At 44.6% G+C, this 13,725-nt stretch overlaps 1 protein-coding gene across 4 annotated transcripts in view; it reads right to left on the reverse strand.

Annotated features, from left to right (window-relative positions):
* OXR1 (oxidation resistance 1) overlaps window positions 1-8,341 on the reverse strand; it is a 359,160-nt gene extending 350,819 nt beyond the window's left edge. Inside the window, exons 1-2 of one of the 4 annotated variants that reach the window (XM_053929507.2) lie at window positions 7,703-8,341; window positions 6,245-6,376 (exon numbers count right to left, since the gene is read on the reverse strand). The gene's annotated coding sequence lies outside the window, so the exon portion shown is untranslated. Of the gene's footprint in view, window positions 1-6,244; window positions 6,377-7,416; window positions 7,432-7,573; window positions 7,678-7,702 lie in introns of those variants that run through there. The other 3 variants (XM_053929508.1, XM_053929509.2, XM_053929506.2) reach the window with 3 other exon arrangements.
* Between the last annotated feature and the right edge of the window lie 5,384 nt (window positions 8,342-13,725).

Raw genomic sequence — 13,725 nt, forward strand, 5'->3', positions numbered from 1 at the left:
ATCACTAGAAGGATACATTCAGTAATAGAGAAGAAAAAACTTCTCTAGACTTTACTTGTGACTCAGATGAAATAAAACCACAGCTCCAACATTGAACAGAAGCAGACAATAACACCAGTGCCATGGTAGCCCCTAATTGTTTATCTGCCTATCATACATACAACACACAATCCCCCTTCCCCCCAAATCAATCTCCCACCCTTCCATAGGAAAACACCTCCCAACAAGTATGCCATCCTCTGGCTACTGTGACTGGAAGAACAGGCTCTTTACCTAACTAGAAGCAGTGAGAGGGAAGGGGGATGTTTGCTGGGATTTCTTGCAGCTTCCTCTGCAAGAACTATGGAAAGAATCCCCTCTTCATTAGATGTGAATTAGATGTGAATACAGGAGTACGAAGCCTAGCAAGCCTCAGGCAGTCATCTTAAAACCCCAAAGACAGAGCCTGTCAAGAATGGAGCCAACACTTAGAAAGTGGAGCTAAGAAAGTGCAATGGGAAAACAAGGAACTGGTCACGTGGTTTGAGCCCGAAATCAGGTCCTACCTGGAGCCATAGTCCCCTCCTCTGTCACAGTCATTAAGTCTTTCTCTCTCTATCTCCCTCCCTCTCTCTCTCTCTCTCTCTCTCAACTGAAGCCACTTGAAATCAGATTTTCTGATTCTTGACAGTGAATGAATCTGAACAGATTCAAAAATAAATGATCACTTTCAAAGGCACAGCTGAAGTGCGGTAGCGTGAGCAGTGTGCAAGGACAAAGAAGGCAGGCAGGAGTCATAAGGAAGGAATTGTTCCTCCCTTATCTCACTCAGTCACCACACCTGTACCCAGGAGGGTGTGATTCTCAAAAGATAGAAGCTGAAAGGTCAAGTAATTTGCCCAAGTTTCACAGCCACTAACTAAAAAATAGAGACTTGAATTTCAGTTTGTCTGATGCTAAAGGGAGTCTTCTTTCAAAGTGGCCATGTGCCCTGGCTTCCAATTTTAAATCTTTTATTACTGCAAGTGATTACATATCTTTATCATAAACTGCAAATAAAACAACATATGCAATATATTTTACAATTCACAAAGTACCACTAACACATACAGGTATTTACTTTTTCATTGACTCTGAAATTCTTCAGAAAACCACAATGGCAACAGCCCTGGACTGATTTAAAACAAAAACCAAACTATTAACCGACAAGAGAATCATAAACAAGGGCTGAGCTTCAGTTTTCTGATCATTAACAGACATAACATGGTTAAAGGACATTATCTGCAGTGGCATTTTTTGGTTTTAGACACCTTTACCTAAAACCCTACTTATGCTCCCCCCATCTGGGAAAGAAATTAAAGTTGTGCATGATCATTTTAATCATTTAGGTCGAACTTCTACACAAATTCAATTAGAGATCCCATTAATGACTTGGTTTTGCCTTAGATCTAAAATGTCACAATTTGAGCTGAATAAGTATTGTTAAGCAAACAGGAGAAACATGAATTTAACCAAGAAAACAAGTGTGCTCTTCATGTAGAGAAAGGTCTGGACAGAGCCTTTGAAAAATGCAGACTCAGCTGAAATAATGCAGTGACTGTTGAGCTTGGGCAAATGACTTCATAACCCTAAGTCCCTAATGTTTCATAAGGCAAAAGAGGACATCAGACCACAGCAGCTCCGAGATCCCTTCCTAAGCTACGATCCACCTCGACGGTCCTTCTCCATCTCCCTTTGCTCACCAGTAGCCCTCTGACACCATACCCCTTTCCTCCGCCTTCTTAGCCAGTAGCCATTCAAATTCGGCACTAGAAGGACTGCAAAGGCCACCACTATTTAATAGGCACCTCTGTTCTGAAGCTATTTTATAAAACCTGAAAATAAAATGTCCAGCAAAAAATTATCTACATTTCAAAGATGAGGAAAGTGGAGTTCTATGAAGTTAAAAAAATAAATCTAAAGTCACAAAACTACTGAATGCAAGAGTTATTGCAAAGCTCTTGATCCTCCCTCAGCCTCTGAATCTCTTTCTTTGTAATGGGCGGTTAGGGTTCTGGCTCATCGATCAGTCTTTTCCAAATGCATTAATTAATTTTTAAGCCTGATCACATCGTTAGTTCAAAATAACAATGTTAAAGTCGAGCTTCTCAATCCAGAAGACTGAGACCTACGTTTTGGTCCGTGAGGGTCCCAGACCGATTGTCAAGTAGCACGCATGTCCTGGGGTGGAAAAGGCTGCGGTGGCACCCACAGGGAGCTCCCGTCCCTTCACCTACTTTAAGAGGACAGAGACTATTCTAATTCACAGAATTAGAATCGCCTCAGCCAACTCCACTCAGTATTAAGATTCCAAATGACATCACTTAACGAATACTCTGAAGACAGAAGAGCCACACTCTTTATACAGAAGGCTGAAAGCCTCAGGAAACATTGTGGGCTATTTGTTTCTTAAGATGAATAAGCATGAATAAACAAAAGTACAAACTTCCACAGGCAATGCTTTTTCATGCATTGCTATCGCTCGTCCTTAACAATAAGCTAAAATGAAATAAAAAAAGAAATTCTCTTTGCCTCTGCTAAAGCATAAATTTCAAAACTTTGCTTTTGTCATTGTTCATGAATTCAGTAAAGGCAACAGACAGTGGTGGAAAAATTCCTTCCCCTCATACTACTCTTTTACCACCTAAGACTAACTAGTTTGTTTAAAGGAAAGAAGAGCCACCATATTATTTCATTTTCCCACAAATAAGTATACTCCAATACCTTAAACCATAGGTATTACTTAGTACTCAAAACAGCAAAATTGCTCACTTCCGTAGTTTTTCTATTAGTCTCCTCAAAATAAAGTTAAAGAGTAACAAGAACTGACCCCTTTCACCTCAAATTGCTCACTCCCTTCTTGTCTGGTCCATACAGAAAGCCACGCAACTGTTCCCCCCCCCCCCCCAACAGTTTCTTCTCCCAAACTGCATTTCACCAACTACGTTCGGAAGTATTTTCAAGATCGAGGCTGCTCCAAACTGCTCCAAATTTCATGAAAATGACTATCGGTGGTGTGTTTCTTTTTACAGACAGGCCTTTAGAGACATTGGGGAATGTATGTATATTCTGTGAATACACTTGGTTTTGCAAACTGGTTGCAATGAACAAGGCAGCTCCGTCTTGCAAATGCAACAGTCCCAGTGCTTAGAACAGAACTTACTTTTGAATTTGCAAATGCTTGTTGAATTTATAAGCTATACTTCTCATCGTTTTAAGTCATTTTTGAGCTTTCACATGGTCCAATGAAAGGTGCACTCTATCAACACTCATGTTCCTCAAGCTGAAGTTCTGTTTTCCTCAATCCTTTCACTATTCCCTTGGGAAAGACAAAGCCTTCCTAACAGCAACAATAGGCAATTGTGCAAACAACTGAATGAAAACAATTCAAAGATGCAAGCAGAGAAACTAGGTTGCCTTTGTGGGAAAGAGGGCTCTCCCACTGCCTTTTTCCCGGAGACACAAATCTCTGTTCCCCTTTGGAAGCAGTATAGAGCTGTTTGTGTTTGCACACACAGCAGTAAAGGAGGGGTTATTATCGGGTGCTCAAGGGACTTGGCAGGAGTATAAAGTCTCCTCTGCTACATGAACTCCTGAGGGACTGAGGGACGGTAACGGCCAAGGATGGAAGGAATGGTTATTAGAACAAGAAAGGAAGTAAGCAGCCCTAATGATGATCCCTGCAGAATGAATTCTGAAAACAACCAACCAACCCATAGAGCTGGGGCAGGACAGAGGGTGGAAACACTGACCAAATCTCTCTAGCTTTCTAGGCTTCAGTGATGACAAAGCTTTTACCTGGTAAGTGTCCTGAGTTCCTGTGTACTATCAATATTAGAACAGCTCCCTGATCTTATGACATTTAAGGGTGTAACCTATTGTTGCTCCTCTCTAGGTACAGTATTGTGCTACAGACTAGAAAGATTTGTTTCTCAATACATGCCATGCTGTTGATTTAAAATTGAAACTAAATACATGAAAATTATATGGGATTCTTACCTTCCTGTGTACATACCTACAAACTCTAAGGTTTTGTTTTGTAACATTTCATGAGGCTTCTAATAAATATGCGTATAACATTCTCTGATTCTGTACAATCCATTACTACATGAAGAAATTACTAGTTGTAATTTTAATTAAATTAATTACAATTTAAAAAATTAAAGCTATGTATTTTCAAAGACACCAGACAAGTTCAGTAAAATATACAGGAGCTGAACAGTTTAGTTTCTATGAAACATGTTTACTCACTTCACATGCAAACTATGTAACCTATCATTTTAAACATTCCTAATACATTTTTTTTGAATTTTTTAAGACTGAAAAGAAATTCTACTAAAAGGAAAACATCTTTAATTTCCTTAAAACAAAGTGTTTTTGAACATGGAGCCACTTTGCAAAGAAACTCTGTTAATATTAACTACTCTTGATTTTCAAGATAGACTCCCAATAGGAGTATTTGAAAGCACACTAACAGGAGCTGCTTTTAATTCTGATCACATCTTGTTCTGAGCCAGGGTTTCTCAACTCCAACACTGTTGACATCTGGGGTCAGGTCATTCTTTGTTATGGGGGACCACCCAGAGCCTTGTAGAACTTAGTAACATGCCTGGCTCTGCCCATGGGACGCCGGGGCACCCCTCCCCAAGTTGTAGCACCCCAAAACCATCTCCAGACATTGCCAGTGGCCCCCAGGGGGCAAAACTGCCCCATTGTGAGCCATTTCTCTCACAATAAGATACCCCAGGGTAAGAAAAAGTGATGTCTCTTATTCCACTTCGACATTTCTATCATCATTCTGCCTCATTAAGCCCTTTCATCACCTTTGAAAAATGCCTTTACCCGAGGGCAGCAAAGATCCCATTGGCCATTTCCTAGGGCACACCTGGGTTTAGGGAACAATCCTCTAGGAAAATTAGTGCCAAATTAGGCTTCTGAAGACTCGGGGTACAATCCTTTGTGTTTCCAAAGCAGGACGTAAAGAATGAAGAAGGAAGCGTTCTCTCATTTCACATTAAGTTTAGCATTCTATAAATGAAGGCTTCACCCCCATAAGCTCATAGGAGCTTCAGGTGTCCAAACTCTGCCTTTATTTGACAACCTAATCAATTTGTCCAACAATCCTTCCTCCTTGACCACCAAACAAACAAACAAAAAAGGCAAACGTGTAAGGTTATGTTTTATTTGAACAGCACTCTGGGGAGAATAGAATTAATGGCTAAAATAATAATTTATTTTACCTTCAGCACAATTACTAATAATAATCAGTAGGAAGTAAACATCATAATAGAAGCAGAAAGGCCTTATTCAAACTTTTCACCATCTGGATGTTCAGAAGCACGGACATATGGTATTTCAAAAAGTATATTCCAATAGTTACTGTACTAGAAGCCAGGCCAGCCACTGCCACATGGAATGATAAGAAGACAAGCCCCGGTCATCGGAAGTTTGCTGTCTTTTCTGCTGTGTCCCTCCACAGGTCGTTGGTCACACTACAAGACAACCCATGAATTCTCATCTCTTTTCGTTTGAGTCATCCACCACCATCCCTCGCCCCTCTATTTTGGACGTCCACAGCTGTGTCTGAGGGCTGCACACACGCAATCTCAGAGCCCTCTCGGGTACCGGCAGGAAGTAGGTACAGTTTTCACTTCCCTTCTTCGAATCCTTCCACAGATGGCAGGTTTCCAGAGTCGCCTTCATCCTCAGTTCCCTGTATCTGATGAAGTGTTGCTTAAAATATGGCACTAATGGCGACGGCAGAACACAGCACCCAGGATGGAGTCAGAGAAGCCAGGAACTTGGTGACAACACCTGCCCCCTGCTGTTCCCCACGCCCCAGTTTCCAATCCTGTACGCAGAAGCTTCTTTCTTTCTTGAGGTTGGTGGGTGAAATCTTTCCCAGAGGCATTTTTACATAAAGCTTTTTGGACTAGATGCTTGATTCTATTTATCTTTTCTTTTTAAGTTACATTAATATGTGGGGAACCCCGAGAACCCCCCCCCCACACACACATACACACAACCCATAAGTGCTGCTTAGTTACTCTTCAGGGCTTCTCCTTCCCAATGGTCAAATGGAGCCACCGCGCTTCCCCAGTCCGAGGGGCAACCTCACCGCGTCACCTGCAGGGGCAGCAGAGTGAACTGCAGACCTCCAGAGCTACGCCCCAGGGAAGGGCCAGGGGATCCGGAGCCCAGCCCGCCTGACCTCCGGGACTCCTACCTCTGGCAGTGGAGGGACCGCCGCCTCCTCCGAGTACGGGATCAGGGGACCAGACCAGCGTCAGGTGTGGGGGATGCGAGGGCCCGGGAGAGGTTAGGGCGGAGCATCATTGGGCCAGCAAAGAATGTGACCCTGGGGAAAAGGAGGTAGAAGAGACGTAGGAAAGCACGTTCTCCCTAATCCCCTCCCCGTGCAGCCGGTAGAGCCCAGGATCTCCTCGTCAAAGACGCACACTGCAGCAACACACGCGACCCCGGGGCAGGCAGTACGCGCGCGCGCGCGCACATGCACACTCACACGCCCCGCCGTGAGTTGCATGCTGCACACTTCTACCTTACTTTCCGGCCCAAAACACCAAACCTCTCCGGCAAGACCACAGATTCCCGGGGCCTATAACGGACACCACTGCCCTCGCCCACCCCGAAGCGGACCCTACACTGAAGCCCGAGGTTGCCGGGAACCACTTAGGGGAAGCCCCGGCGGCTCCCCTGTAACTGACTACCTTCCCGGCAGCCGGATTAGTCCAAATCTCCGACAAGCTCAAGTAGAGCTAGCCTCGGGCGACCAAGCCAGGTAGGAGATGGAGAAGCCTGGGGTGCAAGTGAACCTCAGAGAACCGCTACTAAGTCACTATTGGGGGACCGCACATAGCCTCCGACCCTTTCCAGAGCCTTTCGGCCCCACTGGCAGCCTGTTTTTCCGTCCAATCCCTGCACTGCTCCCCTCCTCCCCTTCACTCAAATCCCTCAGCGATTTTCCTGCTGGCCCTTCCAGGCCACTTTCTGCCTCCATCCTCTCCCCAAGCAGGCTCCCTACATGTGGCCGCGCGTACTCCCTCCGAAAACCTTCCCTTCAAAGCTGCCTCTCTCCATCATTAAGTCGTCCTGACCTGGTACTGATTCCCTAAATTATCAGCGTCCACTTGTTCCCCGAAGCCCACAGTCCCTTCCACCGGCGTCCTTTGCTCTAGTTCAAATCCGCTTTCCACGCGCCCCACTTTCCACCCATCTTCCCTCCCGCCGCTCAGGCCAAGGCACGCTCACCCTCCACTATACCTCCCATACTGCGCCTTCACGCCGCTCCCACCCTACCCCCGAAGACCCCCCGCTTTCCTTCTGCGGCGGTTCTCGGCCGGGCTCCCGCATCCCCAGCCCAGCCTCTCCATCCCGCACCAGCCAGCTCCCGGCCTCCCGAGTCCGGTTCTCGCCGCGCGGTGCTTTTCTCTCTCCTCGACCTCCGCCCGAGCCAGTTCAGCGCTCCCGCTTTGCCGGGCGCCTCTGCTCCGGCATCCCAGTGGCCACCCGCTCTCAAATTGGCCAAGAGGCTCACCGAGGAGCTGGGCACAGGGGACAGCCGCCAGCCAGATCTCCCGTGCGCCAGCCTCGCCTCCCGCCTGCCAGCCTAGGCTCCCTGGGGCTCAGTGCCCTCGCCCCACCGCCCGACAACCTCAAAACTTACTTGCGGGTCGCCAGGAGGGGGCTGCGGTGAGCGGCGGCGGCCCCGCCACGGCGAGTGCGCCCCTCTCGGCGGGGCTGGGCGGCGCGGCACGGGCGCTGCGCTCCTGCGGCCGCGCGGTGAATCGGCTCAGCCTGACGCAGCCGAGCTCTGCCTCCGCCGCCGCGCCGCACAGCGCTCCCAGACATGCTCAGTTCCCCCGCCGGCCCGCGTGGGCCGTACCAAGAGCCAGCCGCGGCGGGGGACACGGAGAGGAGCACGGAGCCATCGCAGCCAGCGGAGGCTACCGCGATGGAGGCCGGGGAAGAAGGGGGGCGCTGTGCCGCTAAAAATAGCTCCTGCGGAAGCCGAGGCTGGGAATGAAAGCTACACACCCCTATTCCGGCGCTGGGGGGTCGAGGTCCAGAGCGAGCGTCTTGATCTGACCACGACCGCACTACGCACTCCACCTGGAGGAAACAGAGCCTCCTTGGCAGGCACCCCCAGTTTTGCCCGAGCTAAGCCCGAGGCTGCCCCGATTCCGGGCTCCCTCCTTCGGTTCTCTGCAAAGAAACGGAGGAAAGTTGGATTAAAGAGATGTAAACGCTCCGCCGCAGGACATTGACTCAGACTTCTGGAGAAAAAAAGTTTGGGGGATGCCTGGATTTTCAGGAAGGAAAAATGAGGAAAGGACGACGTTCCACAGCCTCCCCGGGTGGGGGCCGGGGGGGGGGTGGTAGGCGAAGGGCTGTGTGAGGCGGGCTGAAGGGGAGTGTGGAAACATCTACCAGGGAGAATTCTTTTCTGCGCATTTACGACTTCTCATTCCGCAGAATTTTGCATAGTTCGCTGACACACACCCTGACCTTGGTGATTTTGTTCTTGTTATCTGCACTTCCCCACGTTATTTCCTTCCCCACGTTCGACTTCCACCTTCCTCTTCTAACCAGGCTTTAAATTGCAACAAGAAAAGGGCGCAAACTGAAGATGGGTGGATTGCGACCCCTGAATTGGAGCCTGTCCCTTTGCAATGAGGGCTTGGTCCTGTGGCCAAGTTAGCGCCAGGATGTGTCCTGGGTCTCCTGAGCACTATCCCTTGATGTCTCAGAGCCACCGTACCTGCAAATTAACCACAATAAGTCCCCGCTATTACTGTTAAGTATATTCTACCTCCTCCTGATAATCTGCTTTTGAAAATTTTCTTCCTGAGCGGTGCACGTGTTTCCTGGGCTAAATTCATTCCTCATAGCCACCCCAAAAGAGAATCATTATTATTCCCGTTTGACAGATGACGTTGAACTTCAGAGACGTTCATCTCTTGCCTTGAATAATAATATAGTGTTTACCCAGAGGGTGCCAGACTAGAAACTTCCACGGTTTCCGCACAACCTATTCCCCTGAATCAATAGTTTTACCTGAGACAGGGCTGAAGAAATTTAGGAATTATTCTCTGTAGAGTGCTAAATATTGAATAATGCTGATTGCGAGTTTTGATGTCCATTATTCCCCCCACCCCCAATTTTTTTTTCCTGGGCATTTACAGCTTACATTTTGCATATTCTGGTGAAAGTCACTGTTTTTGTTTGTATTCATTCAGAGAGAATTTACTAAGAATCTTCTAAGAGTAATGCATTCACCTGGATGTATTTTATAATATATCACAGTTCACCTTCTTTGCTAAAGCTACCGTCTTTTGCTGTTGTTACAAATTAGTGAGGTTTTGTGAAATCTACTAAGTAAAGTAGGTGTGCTTGTTTCACAAAATTGTAACGGTATGTGTATATTTGGGTCAAGTCGTCTTTCCTCCTAACTTGCCTCCTTCCCTCCCCACTTACAATTTGGGCCATACCCAGCCCAAAATAGATGATCAATTAATGTTTGATCTTTTACTTGCCAGTCTCCAGCTCCTTGATTCATTTTTTCTTTAGAGTATGTTTCCAATAGATGGCATCTCCAGGACTAGAGCCACTTTATAATGCCAATGCCATTTTTATAATGTTATATGAGCCATTCATTGGGAAATCAAAATGGAACTTCCTTAGTGTATCAGCACAATTCCTTTCTGAAGGTAGTGAAAAAAGATGAAAAATATACTTTACCTTTATCCCCGTTGTTTTCCTTCTTCCTTTCTCAGTAATTAATCTTAAAGTGCCTGTGGTTGTCTGAACATCTTCACGCTACCACATGAGCACTAGGCATAATCATGGAATGGGCAATTGATTTCAAACTTTAGATTTTTTTTATTTTCTGCCTAAATATGAAATTCAAAAACATATTGCATTCAAAACTCTTCATAGCATGTGACAGATTCCACTCTAACTACCAGGCAGACAAGACAATGCATTGGCCGTGTCACTCAGAAGAGCAAGGCGTGGAGGCTGATCCAGGGCTAAGCATCAGCAGGAGCATTTCTCTCTCTCCCACACTTGCTCGCAGCATTGCTTTCAGTGTTGGTTTCCTTCTCCAGTCTGTGTCCACAGTGCAGTTCCAGCCCTACACAGAGGACAAGCTGTTGATCTTGCCAAGAAAGCACACCTCATGTGCCGATGAGCTGGTCAATCTTTGAAAAAGGTTTCTGGTTGGCTGTCCAGAGTCACACAGATCCTCTAGGGGAAGAAACCTTCTCAAAAGGAGGGAAAATATCCAGTGAGCAGAAGAAGAGAGAGGGGATGCTTTCAAGATAGAAATAATAGACATCCACTACAACCATGGACTGGCCTGTTTCCCCACAGACAAAAAAGGACAGCAATCCCCTAGTGAGATATCTTTTGGTTTGAATTACTCAGGAATGAGCAAAAGAGTAATAATGCTTTTAAGTGATATTTCCTGTCTCTTTTTAGGCTCAGATGCTTTGATTTGCCTGCCTAAGGGAGCAGTCAGTCTCCTCTTTGTTGCTTTTCTTCTTTATTTCTGGCCCTGGTTACTTCCAAGGTCACTAATGTCTTCGAATGAGCCTCCAATCAGCTCAGGCCTCCAGTCCACAACTGTATCTGTGGGAAAAGGTTATTTTCTGTGTTCTTAGAGCCCATTCTTTCTCTTGTGATTTAACATTCTTGACGATTATGTAAACCATTTAATAACTTAGTTATAAAAGTGGGCTTTTTCTCTTTTGCCTCCAATCCTAAACATAGAAGGGGGGAATGCTGCTCTTCTTATAGTGAGTGTATTATGTCTTTTATAGGCATCACTGCTAGAATTATTTAAGTAAATGATTATCACTCCTTTTCTTTGTATTTATCCCCAAATCCATGAAATTCACTTGTGACCTCTTTTAATTGGTTTATAAAACAAATAATAAAGTCCAGGCCAAGTGGCTCAGTTGGTTGGAGCATCAACCCAATGTACCAAGGTTGCAGAGCTGGTCCTCAGTCAAGGCACATACAAGAGTTGGCCAATGAATACATGAGTAAGTAGAAGGGCAGGTTGGTCTCTCTCTCTCTCTCTCTCTTTCTCTCCACCCCCCTTTCTCTCTCTCAAATCAATAAATTAAAAACAATTTAAAAATAATGCAATCAATTCATGAATCACTTCATTTAAACTACATTTTATAGTTACGTTAAAATCATCCAATCCAGGACCTTTTCTTCCTTAGTCCTCTTCCTCATTGACTTCTTTACGCATAGTCTTCTTGGAACTCCTCACTCAGTGTTTGTCACACACACCTCTTAATCCACATCCCTGGTTATTCCTCTTTTCTCTTTCCAGTTCTTCTTATCCCACCTCAGCAGTTTGTTGACCTTCTCTTATATCCATAGGACCCTCCCATTTGCTTTAGTTACCTATATACTGGCTTCTCCCCCAACGCCGGCAAACTACAAGTTCATGAAAGATTGGGACTATGGCAAATTTATAAATGTGTGTATTTGTATCTTCAGTGTTCCCTAGATGCTTACTGAAACAGTAAAGGGTTATAAGGGGAAGGTGAATATTTGGATCTGCAACAGGAGGACTCGTGGTGCATGGTTTAAGTCCCATGGTATAAGAGAGTGGAGAAAAGATGGGGGCATTGATACTCGAGGTGGGGTGGCATGGGATAGATGCTTTGCCTGTTTCACCACTTTGTCTAGGGATAGCTCTATGTTGCCCCTTCTTCCCTCCTTTATGTTTTCTTACCAAACTTCTCTACCTTGGCATTCCTTCAGTATGATCTGCATCACACTGCCGAGCATCTCTAAGTTTTCCAGTATTTGGCAGGGACCACTGCGCACACTCCCTTTCTGTGACATGGAGGCAGCCCGTTTCAGACACTTGGACACTGGTGCGTTTCTTTCTTACTAAGTTTGCCTTTAGAAAATCAGGACAAAAGTAATTCACAGGTGACTTCTTTAATGGAAAAAAGAAATATAAAGATGGCTTCATTGAACAGCTTTATCTTGAAAAGATAAAGAGCTTTACCTTCATTGAAAAGCATGTCTTCTTGATAGCTGATATTTTGCCAATGTTTAAAAAATTATACTATGGAAAATTAAATAGGAGCAATTCAAAGTCACTAATGCCACAATTATTCTTTAATTTCATGACTATAGAGAAATGTCAAAGCAGATCAACTAATGACATGTACTAAAGACATAAATGTTCATTTTCCCCTCTCTCTGCACTTCAAGGCTAAAACTGCTCTAGGAAATAGTGATGAGACATTAAGGATGCTCATACTGTTTGTGAACCCAAGATGCTTCTTGAGTAAAAGACTTAGCTCTGATGGCCCTTTCCTTGGGGAAGAAGATTGTGGATAATTATGTACTTCAAATATCAGGCTGCTCTTTTCTTGCCTCTAAATCTAGCATAAACATGACCTAGTGAACAAGCAGCAAGGTCTTGATACAGCTGCAACTCTCCACTTTTCACTGAGTCCAATGCTTCAGTAACAAATGGTTTGCATGTAGAATCTCAGATTCTCAAGTAGTATCCAGAAATTCATGACCAAAATTGTTTCCATAGTACATTTGCATATAATGGATTCAAAAAATGTGTTGGCATCAATTAATAATAATAATATCCAACATTTATCAGTACCTCCCTGTGTCTCATTTCATGGTAGGTACTTACTTTGCATACTGCTTATCATTAATTCTCATAAGAATTCAATGAGGTAGTATGTTACTTTGCATCTTTCTGGTTGTCTATATAGAAATCCAACATAAGCTAGTGTAGATGAAAAAGGAAGTCTTTTGGCACAACAGTGGTGTGAGATTCAACTTCCAGAAGGCAGGGGGGCTTCTCGGAGCCTCCTGGAACCACTGCCATGATTCTGTGCCTTTCTCGCCAGCATCTCTCTTGTGTCAGGTTTATTTTCCCACCTTGCAGTCAGGCTTTGTCTACAACCTGCATCGCCTAGGGTACCTCTATTACATAAAGACTGATTCCATTCCATTTGTTTTGGCTTAAAAATTCCCAGATAACTTATTACTTGCTTCTAAAGAACAGCATGAAAAAGGAAAAGGTAGGGAGTCTTGGCAGACAGCACCTTAACCCCATGATGAAAGTTAACCTCATCAGGGATGTCATGCGGACATCTTTTACCTCCTGATGCTGCGTGCTAAGGCTGCCTCATCTCCCTGGAATTATTTGCAAAAAACTACAATTCTAGTTCTTAATGAGAAAAACAGGGACATTTTCCAAAATACCTGCCCAGTACTCCTCAAACCTGGCGGTCATAAAAAAAAAAAAAACAAGGAAAGACTTAGAAACTGTCACAGTCCAAAGGAGACCAAGGAGACTCGACAACTGAATCCATTGTCATGTCCTAGACTGGATCCTGGAACAGAAAGAGAAAATTAATGAAAAAATTAATGGAATCCAGAGTTTTGTTAATAGTAATGAACCCATATTCGTTTCTTAGTTTTGACAAATGTAAGATGGTAAATGTAGGGGAAACTGGGTAAAGGATATAAAAGAACTCTCTGTGTTATCTTTATAACTTTCCCATAAACCTAAAATTATTCCAAAATGTACAAATACATTTAAAAACAGAAAGATAAAAGTCAATATTAATAAAACTAATTCCCAGGGATAAACCATGATCCCAGACCAATTAAGCAGGAGCAGCA

Source organism: Desmodus rotundus, chromosome 8 (genome assembly GCF_022682495.2).
Source record: "Desmodus rotundus isolate HL8 chromosome 8, HLdesRot8A.1, whole genome shotgun sequence".
Taxonomy (NCBI): Eukaryota; Metazoa; Chordata; class Mammalia; order Chiroptera; family Phyllostomidae; genus Desmodus; species Desmodus rotundus.